Here is a 6,666-nt window from a genome sequence, read left to right as displayed (position 1 = left end):
TATTAAGTTTTAGAAGCCCTGACCTGGAGCACGTTCCATTAACGTTCCATTATTATAACCTTCTGAACACAAGAGGGCAGTATTTCCTATCCCCTCAAAGCCTTTCTCAGATTTGAAATGAAGTTCTTTTTTTTGGTTGGTAGCTGGATTAGGCCAGTATGTGTAAGGGGCTGAACAGGCTTGTCATTGATTGGCTGGATAGGAAGGCCAGAACTTCCTTTTAGGGATAGAAGAACCCCAGTAAAACCTACCAAACTGAACAGAATGGCTTTTTGGCTGAGAAGGCTGGGTCTACATTTCAGGCCACATTTGGGGAGACAAATGGAGCCATTCCTGGGAGGTGTTTTGCTGATTTTGTGGCTTCAAGTGGATGGTGAGTTGGAAATTTCCTGATGATGCGGACAGAGAGATCCAGGGCTGCAGTGCACAGAATGAAGGGGAAGGGCTAGGATCCATTCTTTCTCATCTTTGGTTATATCTGGGATTGTGGGAAGAAAATAGACTCAAGAGTGTCAGTATAGTGACTAACCCTCCTACTTTTGGTGTTGTGTTTCTGCCTAGGGGTGAAGAGCCAAAAGATAGAACAGAATTCCGAGGCCCTGAACATTCAGGAGGGCAAAACGGCCACCCTGACCTGCAACTACACAAACTATTCTCCATCATACTTACAGTGGTACCGACAAGATCCAGGAAGAGGCCCTGTTTTCTTGCTACTCATACGTGAAAATGAGAAAGAAAAATGGAAAGAAAGACTGAAGGTCACCTTTGATACCACTCTTAAACAGAGTTTGTTTCATATCACAGCCTCCCAGCCTGCAGACTCAGCTACCTACCTCTGTGCTCTAGACACACAGTGGTGCCCTGGCAGCTGCTTCCTGCACCCAAACTCTGCTCACTCTTACAATCAGAGCTCATGGCTGTGCTGTCTCTTAAAGGCTGATCACGGCTCCTGACAGAATGGGGGGCGTTACTGGAAAGGGCATTTTTCAAAACAAACAAATGCTCTGGAGAATTCCTCAGAGAAAGGAGGGAGGATTTGCTTTTAAAAAATACATTAATTTTGCTTAGTTTTTGTGACTAGCCTGGAACAGCGTGATACATTTATGGGGTTAAACACATTACATTTAAGCATTAAAACATGGATTCTTCTAGATGAAAAAAAATCCAAACATTTTTGAGACCCTTCCCAAACTGAACACTGAATAATGATGATGATGATAACGATAAAAACTTGACCTTTTAAAAAATTGCTCATCTTATGAATGGATAACCATGCTATATTGGGAAACATGTCATAAGTCATGGCATTGCAGACATAAATTTAGAGCCCTTGTTTACTGTGTATGTGGTATCAGTGAGTAGGTCAATATACAAGTCTTTTTTTGGTTTGTTTCTTAAGAGACAGGGTCATGCTCTGTCATCCAGGCTGGAGGCTGGAGTGCAATAGCACAGTCATTGCTCACTGCAGCCCACAACTCCTGGGCTTAAGTGATCCTCCTGCCTCAGTCTCCTGAGTAGCTGGAATTACAAGCACACACCACCATGCCTGCGTTGTACAACTCTTTTAAGAAAGAGAACTTACACCTTCTCATGTTAGGCATGGGTTCTGAGTTGAGGACTTCTCCGTTATTATTGCCTGCATTGCCATTTCTATCAATTTCTGTCATCCATGTATTACCTTGTTTCTTGATCTGTTTTTAGATTATTGCCAAGAGAGATAGATCCCATAGGTCATGACATGTTCAGTTACTAACATGGCAGAATCTATGGGTTTTGACTAACTCTGTTTGAGTCTAGGGCTGATATTTCTGTCTACTCTGGGCCACATCAGTCACTGTCAAAATGATATGATCATGAAGTTGTTTGTGTCTGAGTATAGGAAGAGGTGCAGAGAGAATATATGTAGGATAATAGGGGAAGAAAACCATACACCTAGAAAAATAGAATGTGAGGACAACAAGTCCCTTCTTTTAATCACCATTAATAAAATAGAGGCAGCTAGGAATAAGAAAATCATGGGCTCTGAGTCACTGGCATCTGGGATTTGATAGTCAGAGAGAAGGAGAATTCAATGCAGAGATTGTTAACCATAGTTGGACATCTTGAAGGTTCATAAACTCCTTGAAATTGAGAAGAGATGGAATATTATTATCACATAATTATTGTTTGGGAGGAGTTTTCCTCCCATTTCTGGCAATGAACCAGAAAAGTTTTAGATAATTTGAATATGGATAAGAGTTATGTCAGAACAGGGGGCTGAGAGAAGGATGAGGGATTGTTCAACAGCTCAGGACCAGAGATGAGGACAGACCTAAGAAATGATTAAATGTAAGAGAATTTAGAATGGAGTAAATAATTTTCTCTCACAGGAGTTGGAATGCCTTTCCCTTTGTAATATATCGGGGGTATAAATTACAATTGACAGTACAGCATTCAAAAATATGGGCATGGGAGTGCAAAATGTCGGTAGAAAATCCTGACCCAGTCAATGACTGGGCTGTGTTGTCTTGGGGAAGTGTTTCTAGATCTCTGAGTACCAAATTCCTCTTCTGTGAAATGCTAGTAATAGAAGTACCTCATAGGATTATTGTTAAGAATATATAAAATTATAAAAATATATATAATGCAACTACTGTGGTGGTGGCAGGTACACCAGTGCACTAGAAATTCAACAGACACTTGTTTATAAATGGTTCCTTCATTTCTTTCAGGAAGTTAAAACTCACATTTTCTGCTCTGAGCATTAAATATCTTTTTTTCATGTTCTATTTCAATATTCTTTTTACTAATCACCTCAAAATCAATTTGAAGTAAGTTGGTATGTAAATGTGTAAATGTTCTGTATTTCACATACTAGAGACATTAACAAATATTACTGAGTGCCTGCTATGTGCCAGACACTGTTATATACAACAGGGATGCATCAATGAATAAAATAGACAAAAGATTTTGCTCTCCTGGAGCTTATATTTTATTGAAAAAACAGAGTGAACAAAAAATGTGATAAATAATATAGTATGTTAGAAGACAGTTAGTACTATGGGAAAAGTAGACTAGGGTAATGGAGATGGGAAATGTGGAGGTGGAGCTGTCTCCAGTTGGAATTTTAAATGTGAGGAGGGAGTCATGGTAGTTCTTATTGAATAAGTATGTGAAGGAAGTCGGGGAGGAAGTAATGCAGTTATCTAGGAGAGCATAAACCACCTTGGCACAATTATGACGGTAAGATAAATCTGACTCCATCTTGCTTCTAACCTCCAAGCTGTCCTGTTCATTCCTGGGTGTAGGCCAAGCTGACTTTGGGGAGAAATTTAGTTTATAGTTTAACCTTAAAGCGAAGATGATAATGGCCCTTCCCCAAACAACCCCTTCCTTGGTTGGGGGACCAAAATCGCCTTTGTAAAACTAACAAATTAGCGGTAAGATAAGAAATTATGACTCAGGAGTTACGCAGACAGAGGTCACAACATTAGTAACCTCCCCACTTGCTCCTATAGATATCAACTCTATCATAGGACCTAAGATTGGTGTTCAAGGTATTTTTCAGACTCTAAATCCTGCTGGACCAACTGGTGCCACCTGGACAGGTAAACTGGCTCAACTGGTTTTGTGATCCCATCCAGGAACTGACTCAGTACAAGAAGATATCTTCGACCCCCTGTGATGTCATCCCCAACCCAACCAATCAGCGTTTGTCAATCCCTAGCCCCCGCCCACCAAATTATCCTTAAAAACCCAAATTTTTGGGTCTCCAAATTTTTGAGTGCTGTGGGTGGGGGTCTGGATTCTTGATTTTGGGCTTTGAGTCTAATCCTGATGACTTTTGGTTTGGTAAAAAATCTTAGTTTAGAGCCAGCTCTTTTACATAGTTTAATAAAATAATCTATGCATTAGTAATAATAATTATTAATTATATATTATTAATAAATAATAATTATTAATTATTTATATATTATTAATGCATAGATTAATATTAGTGTACTTCTCTGTATGGAAAAGAAGTCTGATCTCTTTAGCGTACTGTTTTAACTCAACCATGAGTCCTTGTTACTGGAAAGATTTCTTTCTTTTCTTTGATACACCATAATTTTTTCATTGTTTTCATAAGCACCATTGCAGAGGAAACAGATATTTCTGTTTTTTAGGAAAGCTGATCCAAAATTTAGAGATTATGAGTTTATTGGAGGTCTCTGATTAAAATATGATTACCATACAAAATATTTTTTAAGGCAAAACAATCTTTCATTTTATTTGTTTGCCCAGGTGACACCATTGTTCACATGGAACCACAAGGATTTATGAAAATTCTGGCATGTCTTGTCAGTTGTTCCAACTGAAAAATATCCTATGCATGGAAATGTGCTTCTACCTCAGAGTCTAAAACTTAAGCTAAGAATCTTGAGCATGCTGTGGTAAAATAGAAAGAATAACTACATTTAAGTAAATATCGAGCAACTGTTTGCTTTCCTTATTTTCCTCCCGACTCTTCTGGTTTTAATAAATAAGATTTTCTAGTCATTTAAATTGAACTATTTAGTTGATTTAAGTTGAACCAACCCAAGAAACAGGAAATTAGTTAAGTCACCACTTGAGCAAAAGAGAAAGACGAGAATTAAGTTAGATTGACAAGTGTGAGAAGAAAAAAGAGAAATAAAAATTCTGTTCATCGTTTTAACCTCCTAAAATATCTCCTATTTGTCTGTTTTCCACTGTCACCACCACCTGGAGGAATGCAGTAGCCTCCTAATTGTTATGTTTGTATCTACTTTAGCGTGTGCATTTCTGATCTATTTAATACGTTAGCTTGCCAAGATACTTAAAATAATGTGATTTTAATCCTATCATCTCCCTGCTTAAAAGACTCTTAAGCCTTCCTATTGTGTTTAACAAAGACCGAAATCCTTACCAACACCCCTCCATGGTTTGCTCCCTATTTCTTCTCTTGTTAATTTTCACGGCAATGCCCTTTTCATTCTTTTTTGCTTCCATCCCATAGGTCAGTTTTTATTTCCTTGAAAGTGCCAGATATTCCTTGCCTTAGAGTCTTCCAAGATACTATTTTCCCTGCCTGGAATTTTCCCTCTTTCTTTCCCTGAGATCCCAATTCAATTGTCACTTGGAAAAACGTTCTTTGACACTTCACCCAGTTTTCAAATAGATAAAATTTCTTTTTGTAAGTTCTCAAAACACCTGCCTATTAGTTATTATTAGATGAGTTTGTGTTCCATGAAAGCGGGAGCTGTGTTTATTGTCATCTCAGCATTCTATTACCAGAAAACTATGACCTATGGCTCCTCTAGACAATGGAGTCACTGTGTCTAAAACTAATACTAGGATAAAGATGGTGGAAGGTCAGGAATGTTCTTTTTATAAATAAAGACCTGTTTTTGGTCTCCACCACTGGACTTTTCCAATTTTGTTTTCATAGCTCTTCACATTGCCAGGCTGTATTACTTTTTGAGGAGACGGTTTCCATGTCTAATGAGCTCCCCTGTGAAATGGGTTTCTTTCCCTGTATTCTAAGCTGGTCTTCCTAAAGTTCTGTCTGGAAGCTGTGTCTAACCATCGCGAAATTTGATGAACCTGGTCCATCCTGTACTTCTCATGATTTTACAGGTTCCTGTCTCAGCTGGTCTGTCTTTTTTATTATAGATGTGAGTGTCTTGATGTAGAAATCTCTCTTCTCTGCTGTATGCTTCCTATCCAGCAACTTTTATTTTTATTAACTGGATTGTATCTCACCATGTTGTTTTCTAAATCTGTCAGGAGATGAGACATTCTGCTTCAGTTGGGTGTTGTGTATTCTGTATTGTAATACAATAAAAAAGTATGAAACTTTATTATAGTATATAATGTTACTCTAGACTACATGCATCTATCAACAAATAATTGTTGGGCATAGTCTGTGCACCAGGCATCTCACTACATGCTGTGTAAAATACAGCTCCTGCCTTGAAACCCTTACTGGTCGCACATCAGAAACTCTTCTTGCTCCTAAAATGACAAATCAAATAAATAAAAATAAAACAAACCTCTTTTTTTGTATTTCTGTCTTCACGTTGCTATGTATTTGTTTCAAAGAATGAAAATTGGTTTCTATCTGAAACTAGGAATTATTAACATTTGTTTAGTACTAACTACATGTCAAGTATGGGGTTACGATTTTTACAAAGCATTGTTACTTAATTTTCACAGCAATATCTGAGAAGATTTCTTTATTACGATGATGAAACTATTACTGGCACTATATAAAATATTCATAATGAGGGCCACTGACATAGCCAGCACAAAAGTTAGATTTGAACCATGTCCACCAGATGCCCAACACCAGTATTTAAGCACTATTTACTGCTACTAGCCTAGAGATCTCTGTTTTCTGATGGTGCAGCTTGGTCATGTATCATTCCTATATTAAGGTATTCATTTGAGGAAAAGAAACAAAGTGGAAGCTTAATAGTAAGTAAGCAAATAATTCACAGCTGCCAGTACCTCAGCACATTGAAGCCAGTCAATCAGTGAAAATATTCTTCGATATTGAGTTATATAGCTACTGAAGATTCCTGTGTAAATGTTGCCGTGTAGGCACTCCAGCCATAGCCTGGATTTTAGCAGACCATGGAGATACCTGCAACAATAGATCATGGAGACACCTGTTATGTATTTGAT

At 37.9% G+C, this 6,666-nt stretch overlaps 1 long non-coding RNA gene across 1 annotated transcript; it reads left to right on the top strand.

Moving 5' to 3' along the window:
* Positions 1-222: 222 nt before the first annotated feature.
* On the top strand, positions 223-716 carry LOC101005271. Its single transcript, XR_002523635.2, has 2 exons — positions 223-373; positions 562-716. It is a non-coding gene; the product is annotated as an uncharacterized LOC101005271 (long non-coding RNA).
* The last annotated feature ends 5,950 nt before the right edge of the window (positions 717-6,666 follow it).

This window comes from Papio anubis, chromosome 7, assembly GCF_008728515.1.
Source record: "Papio anubis isolate 15944 chromosome 7, Panubis1.0, whole genome shotgun sequence".
In the NCBI taxonomy this organism is placed as follows: domain Eukaryota; kingdom Metazoa; phylum Chordata; class Mammalia; order Primates; family Cercopithecidae; genus Papio; species Papio anubis.
This window is presented reverse-complemented; position numbering and strand designations above follow the sequence as displayed.